Below are 12,721 nucleotides of genomic sequence, written 5' to 3'. Positions count from 1 at the left end.
ATTTAATGCTCAATCGACCATGCAAAGCATATCCGATGGGCACAATACTTTTCCTATACCTTAACCTAGGTGGTATTGAAATGTTCTCAAAGAGGCACACCCATCCGATAAGTACTTGGTCAGATATTATACCTAAGGGCATGTTTTTTTGCGGATGTGCATATCACTACGGGAAAAACATTGTATAATGCATAATCGACCATGCAGTGCATATCCAATGGTGACAATACTTTTCACACATCTCAACCTAGTTGAAACGGACTTCCGTGCAAATTGGAGCCCCCATCGGATACGTACTTGTTTGATTAACACACTTAGGACCGTGTTTTTTCATGGTTGTGCATGACACTAAGGCAAAAACGGTGTTTTATGCTTGATCGACAATGCAAAGCATATCCGATGGGCACAATACTTTGCACACACCTTCAACTAGGTGGAATTGACTTACATGCAAAGTGGCATACCAATCCCATAAGTGCTTGATTGGATAACATACCTAGCAGCGTGTTTTTTTTACGGATGTGCATGACGCTAGAGCAAAAATAGTATTTAATGCTCGATCGAACATGCAAAGGATATCCGATGGGCACAACACTTTTCCTACACCGCAAGCTAGGTGATATTGAAATGTTCTCAAAGAGGCACACCCATCAGATAAGTACTTGGTCAGATAACACACCTAAGGGCGTGTTTTTTTATGGATGTCCATATCACTAGGGAAAAAACGGTGTATAATGCGTGATCGACCATGCAAATCATATCCGATGGTGACAATACTTTGCACGCACCTCAATGTAGTTGAAACGGACTTACGTGCAAACTGGAGCCCCCATCCGATAAGCACTTGTTTAATTAACACACTTAGGACCGTGTTTTTTCATGGTTGTGCATGACACTAAGGCAAAAACGGTGTTTTATGCTTGATTGACAATGCAAAGCATATCCGATGGGCACAATACTTTGTACACACCTTCAACTAGGTGGAATTTACTTACATGCAAAGTGGCACGCCCATTCCATAAGTGTTTGATTAGATCACATACCTAGCAACGTGTCTTTTTTAGGGATGTGCATGACACTAGAGCAAAAATAGTATTTAATGCTCGATCGACCATGCAAAGGATTTTCGATGGGCACAAAACTTTTCGTATGCCTCAACCTAGGTGGTATTGAAATGTTCTCAATGAGGTACACCCATCCGATAAGTACTTGGTTAGATAACACACCTAATGGCGTGTTTTTTTGCGGATGTCCATATCACTAGGGAAAAAATGGTGTATAATGCATGATCGACCATGCAAAGCATATCTGATGGTGACAATACTTTGCACGCACCTCAATGTAGTTGAAACGGACTTGCGTGCAAAGTGGAGCCCCCATCCGATAAGTACTTATTTGAATAGCACACCTACAGCCATGTTTTTATATGGTTGTGCATGACACAAAGGCAAAAACGGTGTTTTATGCTTGATCGACAATGCAAAGCATATCCGATGGGCACAATACTTTGCACACACCTTCAACTAGGTGGAATTGACTTACATTCAAAGTGGCATTCCCATCGCATAAGTACTTGATCGGATAACACACCTAGTAGCGTGTTTTTTTACGGATGTGCATGACACTAAGGCAAAAATGGTATTTAATGCTCGGTCGACCATGCAAAGCATATCTGATGGGTAAAATAATTTTCCTACACATTAACCTAGGTGGTATTGAAATGTTCTCAAAGAGGTACACCCATCTGATAAGTACTTCCAAGGTCATATAACATACCTAAGGGCATGTTTTTTTGCGGATGTGCATATCACTATGGGAAAAACGTTGTATAATGCGTCATCGACCATGCAGAGCATATCCGATGGTGACAATACTTTGCACGCATCTCAACCTAGTTGAAATGGACTTGTGTGCAAACTGGAGCCTCCATCCGATAAGTACTTGTTTGATTAACACACTTAGGACCGTGTTTTTTGATGGTTGTGCATGACACTAAGTCAAAACGGTGTTTTATGCTTGATCGACAATGCAAAGCATATCCGATGGACACAATACTTTGCACACACCTTCAACTAGGTGGAATTGACTTACATGCAAAGTGGGACGCCGATCCCATAAGTGCTTAATCGGATAACATACCTAGCAGCATGTTTTTTTACGGATGTGCATGACACGAGCAAAAATAGTGTTTAATGCTCGATCGTCCATGCAAAGGATATCTGATGGGCACAACACTTTTCGTACACCTCAACCTAGGTAGTATTGAAATGTTCTCAAAGAGGCACACCCATCCGATAAGTACTTGGTCAGATAACACACCTAAGGGGTGGTTTTTTGCGGATGTGCATATCGCTAGGGAAAAAACGGTGTATAATGCGTGATCGACCATGCAAAGCATATCCTATGGTGACAATACTTTGCACGCACCTCAACGTTGTTGAAACGGACTTGCGTGCAAAGTGGAGCCCCCATCCGATAAGTACTTGTTTGAATAACACACCTAGGACCGTGTTTTTATATGGTTGTGCATGACACTAAGGCAAAAACGATGTTTTATGCTTGATCGACAATGCAAAGCATATCTGATGGGCACAATACTTTGAACACACCTTCAACTAGGTGGAATTGACTTACATGCAAAGTGGCATTCCCATCGCATAAGTTCTTGATCGGATAACATACCTAGCAGCGTGTTTTTTTCCGAATGTGCATGACACTAAGGCAAAAATGGTATTTAATGCTCAATCGAGCATGCAAAGCATATCCGATGGGCACAATACTTTTCCTATACCTTAACCTAGGTGGTATTGAAATGTTCTCAAAGAGGCACACCCATTCGATAAGTACTTGGTCAGATAACATACCTGAGGAAATGTTTTTTTGCGGATGTGCATATCACTACGGAAAAACGTTGTATAATGCGTAATCGACCATGCAGAGCATATCCGATGGTGACAAGACTTTGCATGCATCTCAACATAGTTGAAACAGACTTGCGTGCAAAGTGGAGCCCCCATCCGATAAGTACTTGTTTGATTAACACACTTAGGACCGTGTTTTTTCATGGTTGTGCATGACACTAAGGCAAAAACGGTGTTTTATGCTTGATCGACAATGCAAAGCATATCCGATGGGCACAATACTTTGCACACAGCTTCAAATAGATGGAATTGACTTACATGCAAAGTGGCACACCCATCCCATAAGTGCTTGATCGGATAACATACCTAGCAGCGTGTTTTTTTTACGGATGTGCATGACACTAAAGCAAAAATAGTATTTAATTCTCGATCGGCCATGCAAAGGATATCCGATGGGCACAATACTTTTCCTACACTGCAACCTAGGTGGTATTGAAATGTTCTCAAAGAGGCACACCCATCTGATAAGTACCTGGTCAGATAACACACCTAAGGGCGTGGTTTTTTGCGGATGTGCATACCACTAGGGAAAAAACGGTGTATAATGCGTGATCGACCATGCAAATCATAACCCATGGTGACAATACTTTGCACACACCTCAACGTCATTGAAACGGACTTGTGTGCAAAGTGGAGCCCCCATCCGATAACTACTTGTTTGAATAACACACCTACGGCCGTGTTTTTATATGGTTGTGCATGACACTAAGGCAAAAACAGTGTTTTATGCTTGATCCACAATGCAAAGCATATCCGATGGGCACAATACCTTGCACACACCTTCAATAGGTGGAATTGACTTACATGCAAAGTGGCATTCCCATTGTATAAGTACTTGATCGGATAACACACCTAGCAGCGTGCTTTTTTACGGATGTGCATGACACTAAGGCAAAAATGGTATCTAATGCTCGATCGACCATGCAAAACATATCCGATGGGCACAATACTTTTCCTACGCTTTAACCTAGGTGGTATTGAAATGTTCTTAAAGAGGCACACCCATCCGATAAGTACTTGGTCAGATAACATACCTAAGGGCGTGTTTTTTTGCGGATGTGCATATCACTACGGGAAAAACGTTGTATAATGCGTAATCGACCATGCAGAGCATATTAGATGGTGACAATACTTTGCACGCATCTCAATGTAGTTGAAACAAACTTGCGTGCAAACTGGAGCCCCCATCCAATAAGTACTTGTTTGATTCACACACTTAGGACCATGTTTTTTCATGGTTGTGCATGACACTAAGGCAAAAACGGTGTTTTATGCTTGATCGACAATGGAAAGCATATCCGATGGGCACACTACTTTGCACACACCTTCAACTAGGTGTAATTGACTTACATGCAAAGTGGCACACCCATCCCATAAGTGCTTGATCAGATAACATACCCAGTAGCGTGTTTTTTTTACGGATGTGCATGACACTAGAGCAAAAATAGTATTCAATGCTCGATCGACTATGCAAAGGATATCCGATGGGCACAACACTTTTACTACACTGCAACCTAGGTGATATTTAAATGTTCTCAAAGAGGCACACCCATCCGATAAGTACTTGGTCAGATAACACACCTAAGGGCGTGTTTTTTTGCGGATGTGCATATCACTAGGGAAAAAACGGTGTATAATGCGTGATCGACCGTGCAAATCATATCCGATGGTGACAATACTTTGCGGGCACCTCAACCTAGTTGAAACGGACTTGGGTGCAAAGTGGAGCCCCCATCCAATAAGTACTTGTTTAATTAACACACTTAGGACCGTGTTTTTTCATGGTTGTGCATGACACTAAGGCAAAAACGGCGTTTTATGCTTGATCGACAATGCAAAGCATATCCGATGGGAACAATACTTTGCACACACCTTCAACTATGTGGAATTGACTTACCTGAAAAGTGGCACTCCCATCCCATAAGTACTTGATCGGATAACACACCTAGCAGCGTGTTTTTTTACGGATGTGCATGACACAAAGGCAAAAACGGTATTTAATGCTCGATTGACCATGCAAAGCATATCCGATGGCCACAATACTTTTCCTACACCTTAACCTAGGTGGTATTGAAATGTTCTCAAAGAGGCACACCCATCCGATAAGTACTTGGTCAGATAACATACCTAAGGGCATGTTTTTTTACGGATGTGCATATCACTACGGGAAAAACATTGTATAATGCGTAATTGACCATGCAGAGCATATTCGATGGTGACAATACTTTGCACACATCTCAACCTAGTTGAAACGGACTTGCGTACAAAGTGGAGCCCCCATCCGATAAGTACTTGTTTGATTAACACACTTAGGACCGTGTTTTTTCATGGTTGTGCATGACACTAAGGCAAAAACGGTGTTTTATGCTTGATCGACAATGCAAAGCATATCCGATGGGCACAATACTTTGCACACACCTTCAACTAGGTGGAATTGACTTACATGCAAAGTGGCACTCCCATCCCATAATTGCTTGATCGGATAACATACCTAGCAGCGTGTTTTTTTGCGGATGTGCATATGATTACCGAAAAAACGTTGTATAATACGTAATCGACCATGCAGAGCATATCCGATGGTGACAATACTTTGCATGCATCTCAACCTAGTTGAAAGCAACTTGTGTTCAAAGTGAAGCTCCCATCCGATAAGTACTTTTTTGATTAACACACCTAGGACCGTGTTTTTTTATGGTTGTACGCCTCAACCTAGGTGGTATTGAAATGTTCTCAAAGAGGCACACCCATCCGATAAGTACTTGGTCAGATAACACACCTAAGGGTGTGTTTTTTTGCGGATGTGCATATCACTAGAGAAAAAATGGTGTATAAGGCGTGATTGACCATGCAAAGCATATCCGATGGTGACAATACTTTGCACGCACCTCAACGTGGTTGAAACACACTTGCGTGCAAAGTGGAGCCCCCATCCGATAAGTACTTGTTTGAATAACACACCTAGGACCGTGTTTTTTCATGGTTGTGCATGACACTTAGGCAAAAACGGTGTTTTATGCTTGATCGACAATGCAAAGCATATCCGATGGGCACAATACTTTGCACACACCTTCAACTAGGTGGAATTGACTTACATGGAAAGTGGCACACCCATCCCATAAGTGCTTGATCGGATAACATACCTAGCAATGTGTTTTTTTACGGATGTGCATGACACTAGAGCAAAAATAGTATTTAATGCTCGATCGACCATGCAAAGGATATCCGATGGGCACAACACTTTTTGTAGTTGAAACAGACTTGCGTGCAAAGTGGAGCCCCCATCCGATAAGTACTTGTTTGATTAACACACCTAGGACCGTGTTTTTTCATGGTTGTGCATGACACTAAGGCAAAAACATTGTTTTATGCTTGATCGACAATGCAAAGCATATCCGATGGGCACAATACTTTGCACACACCTTCTACTAGGTGGAATTGACTTACATGCAAAGTGGCACTCCCATCCCATAAGCGCTTGATCAGATAACATACCTAGCAGCGTGTTTTTTTACGGATGTGCATGACACTAGAGCAAAAATAGTATTTATTGCTCGATCGATCATGCAAAGGATATCCAATGGGCACAAAACTTTTCATAAATGGTTGCTCCAAATTTGAGTTCCAACACCTGGGCAGAAAAACCCAAAAACTGACATAGTGAGTGAGAAATCCAATGAAATGATCCCAGATTCAAGAATGAAGGTGTTTCCAAGCTCTTGAAGTGAAGTGGACACCAAAAGCAAGCAATAGTTGCCTCTACAAGTCAATACGGAGTCTCTGTCATCGAACGGAACAGGGAAAAGCTCAAAAAACGACTTTTTCTTTGAAAACACTTAACAGGCTCTGAAAACCACTTCGTAAAACCAAAGTGACTTTTCCAAAGGTTCCTCCAAGGTCTCTACACACTCGGATGCAAGTAAAGTCACCCACAAAGCTTCCCACGGAGCTTCTTTTTCCTCCGACAGAGCTGCTGAGCTTCCAAGCACTCACGCACGCTCAACTAGATCACCCGGGCTCTGATACCAGTTGAGAGTGCACTCAACGGAAGCAAGAACGGAAGAGGGAGAGAGAGAAACAGAGAGCCACACAAGTTTTGGTGGGTGCAGAACCACCCTAATCTTCTTTTTCATTCATTTATATATGTGTTTGAGTATTGTACATAACTGAGGTAAAGGCACAGTGACCTTTAACCCCCACACAATTGACTTGCCAGCTAACTTATCATTAGATTTCAATAAAAACAATAGTGCCGAGAGAGCAACCTCACTTTGAATCATTCGGGTGACCACTTCATCCAAGTTACTATGCTTGCTCTTCTTTCCAAAGAAGTAGTCACTGCTTAGGATCTTCTTGCATACTTCTTCTATTATTGCATCTGGAAAAACCTTAATGCTCTCCACCAAACAATAGACATCGATTTCATTATTTCTTTCCTCTGAGTTGCAGTGTGCTATGGTGCCTCAAAGGATATCTTTCCTGTTTCATATGCTTGGAAAACACCCACCATGCTCTAAAACACAAAGTCCTTGCGGAAGACAATGCAAGTAACATCCCTGTATCTTGCAATGGCGGTGTTCAGATCCTTTGCCTCAACCTTATTACTTGGTACACCTTGTGTATTGCTTACGATACCTTTCAAGCATCTATAGAACCGAGTCCTCTTTGCCATGTACTTAGATGTAGGTCTCGTGCACTTCACTGTTTGTGGCTTTCCACAGCCCACCCATAACTCCCTTGCCTTTATCAGGATCTCAAAAAGAGAAGAGCTTTTTCCCAACCTAAATGGAGCAAAATTCAGCCTTTTTTATTTTAGAATGTACTTCGAGTCATCGTTAAATATGCATACATGACAAATGACCCATTGAAACTTTTCCATCCACTCAATCTGTGGCAAGTTTCCTTTTCTTCCCTCATCAAGGGCAATCCTGCAAGCTTCACAAAAGTGTTGCCCATCAATGGGCTCAAGCCTGCATCTTTCCAAGAATCTATTCTTTGCCAGCATGTATCTCTTCTCAATGTCAGTCCCATATCGGCTTTGGTACAAAGCCTCTCGATGAACAAAGTCACTCCTAAAGTTCTCAAAAGAATCAAGAAAGTCCACATGCTTTTGAAATGTGGCATCAAGCAATGTAGGATCATCTTCTTGAAGTCTCTTAAACGCCATAGGATGAAGAGTGATATTAGTGGCAACTAGAATTCTTGTTTTCCTCGTATCTTCATACAATTTGCGTGCAAATGTCTTATCTAGCTTTCTTTGATTTGTGAACAACGAAGCTCAATCAATAAGCATTGTGGCCACGCTGAATTGTGAAAATCCCCAAATGTACCCCTCATCCTCTAGAGGATGTAAGTCTGCCACACTTATAGAAAAGTCTGCGAGACTTGTATCTTCTTCTTGCGGATCCTCCTGATCATCACTATCCAATTTTTTGCCTGGTTTTAAATAACCTGCACTTGAATTATCTGCACGTGGAGTAGGAGTTATTTTGGCTCTCTTTCTAGGAATAGTTGTGGAACTTGAATTTGCTCCATGATCACTCCTTCTTGTTCCTGTAATTTCAGTAGTCGATGGTGTAGGTACAGTTGGAGATACTGTAGTTACTGCAGTAGATATTGTAGTTACTCTTGCTAGAGATACCGTAGTTATCGCCTCAGATATTGGTGGTACAACTTAAGGGCTACATGTTATAGATGGCGTACTTACTATGCTGCTAAAGGTACAACACCACCACTTGGAAATGCATCCCACATTTTCTTCAATTCTTCCAAGGCACTAAGTAATTCTTGGGATCCCTCAATTGAATCTGGTAAGGGCTTCAAGAAGTTCTTGTGCGCAACTTGTAACTTGTAGACCACATCATCATTCTTCCCTTTGCACACAACTTCTATCAAATTGTTTTCTTTAATGTTGATGGTTGAGACCATGCCACCATTTCTTACTGCCTCTAGAGAATATTTCATGCTTGACACATTCTTGGCAGTGATTACCAAAAAATACTTTGATTTGCACTCCATAAAATAGCAAGCATGTTCAAGATATTTAAAAGACATCTTAGAACCAAAACTTGAAGCCATAGTTTTTTGCAAAGCAATCAAAAACCAAAAATGAGAATTACAATGATTTTCAAACTCAAAATATTAAAAAAATTGCTAATTAAATATTTAAATATTTAAAATTAAAAATCATTAAATTTTTAAAAGTTCAAATATATTTTTAAAAATATTTTTTTATATTTCTAGATACATTTTTTTAAAAAATATATTTTTACATAAATAATTGAATTCAAAATATTTTATAAACATAGATAAAAGAATTTAATTTAATTTTTCTAAAATTTTATTAGGATTTTTTAAAATTTTATTTTATTTATTTAAATTTATTTATTTATATATCTATATATTTAAAATTTAATTTAATTTTTCTTTAAAAATTTAAATTTTCTTCAAAATTCTAAAATTTTTAAAATTTTATTTATTTGTTTAATTTTAATGTTTCATTTTTTTAAAATTTAATTTAATTTATTTATTTTTAAAAATTTTATTTTATTTATTTTAATTATTTAAATTTATTTAAAATTTAATTTAATTTTTCTAAACTTTTTAAAATTTATTTATTTAATTTTACTTTTCTTTAATTAAATTAAATTAAATTAAATTTATTTATTTTTTTCATCTTTTTTCATCCTTTTTTTTTTGTTTGGAGCCCCAAAGGTCCCCTACTTAAGGGAGGGTTAATCCCCTCCCTTAAGATCTCAAGGGGGGGCCTGTTGCGCGTGCAACAGGCCCCCCCTTGGGAGCTTAGGGGAGGGGATGAACCCCCCCTGAACTTGTTGTGTGCGCAACAAGCTAGGCCCGCGGGCTGACCTGTTGCGCGCACAAAAGGTTCAAGGGGGGTTAACCCCCCCTCCTCCCTCCTCTCCTCCCACCTCCCCGCCTTCCTCCTCTCCTCCGCCTCCCCCTCTACCTCTCCTCCACCTACCCACTTCCCACCTCCCCGATCCCCCCCAAAAAAAGGCGCGAGCTGTCTCTCCACTCCCCGCCTCCTCGCTCTCAAAAAAAAAAAGTATCGAAGGGGAAGGGGAGGGAGGGAGAGGATTCGTAATCAGAGGGGGGAAGCGGGAGAAGAGGGGAGGGGGAAGCAGGAGGAGAGGGAAAGGGAGGGGAGGAAGGAAGGGAGGAGAGGGGAAGGGGGAAGCAGGAGGAGAGGGAAAGGGAGGGGGAGGAGAGGGGAAAGGAGGGGAGGGAGGAAGGGAGGAGAGGGGAAGGGAGGGGAAGGGGGGAGTAGGAGGAGGGAGGGGGGAGGGGAGGGCGAAAGCAGGAGGAGAGGGGAAGGGAGGGGAGAGAGGAGGCGGGAGGAGAGGGGATGGGAAGCGGGAGGAGAGGGGAAGGGAGGGGAGGGAGGAGAGGGGATGGGAAGCGAGAGGAGAGGGGAAGGGAGCGGATGGAGGAGAGGGGAAGGGAGGGAGTACCTGGGTGGGGAGGTGGTGGAGGAGCTCCAGGAAAGTTGTGAGAGAGAATGAGCAGAAGTAGAGTTTTATAGGAAATGGGTAGCTTTTAGGTCAAGTCAGCTTTTTTTAGTTTAACTTGACAGGGGGCTCAAGGAAAGTGGTTTCCATGATCTTTCCAAGTGTCATGTGCATCCAAGACCGTATGTTTGGTCGAGAAGGCCTAAAGCCCCAATTTTCCATGTGCATGCTACGCATATGAAGGAGAAATTTGTATCGACCGGTGACATTGGTATTTGAACTTGCTCGATGGGTACAAAACTTAACGGGGGCCTTAAGGAAAATGGTTCCCTTGATCTTGCCAAGTGTCATGTGCATTGATGGCCATATGTCTGGTCGAGAAGGCCTAAAGTCCCAATTTTCCATGTGCATGCTACGCACGTGAAGGAAAAATATGCATCGACCCATGACATTGGTATGTTAACTTATCCGATGGATACAAAACTTGACCAATACGCATCGACAAGTGGCTCCCATGATCTTGCCAAGTGTCACATGCATTCGACACCATATGTCCGGTCAGGATAGCCTAAAGCCACCATTTTCATGGTACGCATGTGAGGGGAAAATACGCATCGGCAATGAGATTGGTATGTGAACTTATTCGAAGGCCAAATGCCCTAGTTTTCTGTGTGCATGGTGTGTATGTGAATGAAAAATGCGCGTCTGACAATGAGATTGATATTTCTACAAACAATGACCTTAAAAATCATCGACTTGGGAAAAAATTTTGATTGACTTTCATTACTTTTCAATGTTATGCATGTGTCAGTGCAATTTCAAAAGATTGATTGGTCTTTAACATTGCAAATGTATCTCTAACAATGATCCCTACATGTATCTTTTATAATGGAATGATCGGCACACAAATGAACGGTTGCAACATGGCCAAAGTGCCTAAAAAAGATGTACACAATGAACTGCAATGAGATTAAAAGGAAAGTTCAATACACAACAAGGGATATGTAATATATATCGATAAAAACTCTATGCTTCTCTCCTCTCATCAACTTATTGCAAGATTCTCAAAATCTTTAGAATGTTCCAAGATTTGAGTTCATTTCCAACCTATTGCGTACACAAAAACTTCTAAGAATCAAGTTTTTGTAAATTTGATTTTTTTTTCAAATCCGATTCTTTTCTCAAAAACATGTTGCGTACGCAACAACTTCAAAAAACCATCTTTTGCATACAATCTTTTTTCCCACAAATTTCCCTCTTTACCTCAAACTCTCACAACTATTGTCACAAATTTCTCTCAAACTCAAACTTTCCCGACCTATTGGACACGCAACAATTTTTCAAAAAATATAAATTAGAAAACAATCTATTACAAATTTCTCTCTCAACCTCAAAACCACTCAAACCTCCCTACCTATTGCGCATGCAACAACTTCAAAACAAAATTTAATCATAAATCTCTCCAAAAACTCTTCTCACACACACTTTATTAATATGCGAAATCCATTTATAATATTTTTACTCCATAATATAATACATTTTTATTAACTAATGTTAAAATAATTTTGCTAAAAATATATATTGTTAATCTATAAATTAATATAAATATTATATAAATTTATATACAAATACATTAATTTAAAAAATATAACAATGAAAATATTTTTGAAAGGGAGGTCTTCTAGCATACGTGCTTTATATAATACTTATTCTTCAAACAATAAAGAATTAGTGAATGTATTTGTAAGGTAGTTCTTAATATGAAAAATCTCTACAATATTCTTCCTGCTATTAACAAGATATTAAATTTCAGTTTTAATAAAAATATACATTATTAACTTAAAAACTAATATAAATATAATATAATTATTTTATTAATTTAAATAAATATATAAATTATTAATATTATACATTAATAACATTTAAAATTATGTATATTATATACTAATAACCTTTAAATTTTAAAAAGGGAGTTAATCAAAGAATTGAATTAATTTAAAAAATTAGGAAATATTAAATTTTACAAACATGTTTTTAGCATGTATGCTTTTCTTCCATGTGTATAATACTTGTTAGTCGAAGAATGAAGAATTAGATAATGTATTTGTAAGAAAGGTATTTAAAACCATAGAATCTCGAAGAGGTATAGCATACTTGCTTATCTTTGTTATAGTATGTAATACTTTGCAAAAGCCTTAAACTTTGTTTAAGGCTTTGCACAAAACTACAATATCATTGAATCCACTGCCACTACATTATCCTTGCCGGGCTTGTACTTGATCTCGAAGTCGAAGTTGGCTAGAAAATCCTGCCATCTTGCTTGCTTGGGAGACA

This window comes from Dipteris shenzhenensis, chromosome 10 (assembly GCF_047967505.1).
Source record: "Dipteris shenzhenensis isolate YYH24624 ecotype China chromosome 10, Dip_SZ_1.0, whole genome shotgun sequence".
Lineage (NCBI taxonomy): Eukaryota > Viridiplantae > Streptophyta > Polypodiopsida > Gleicheniales > Dipteridaceae > Dipteris > Dipteris shenzhenensis.
Note: the sequence above shows the minus strand (reverse complement) of the source record.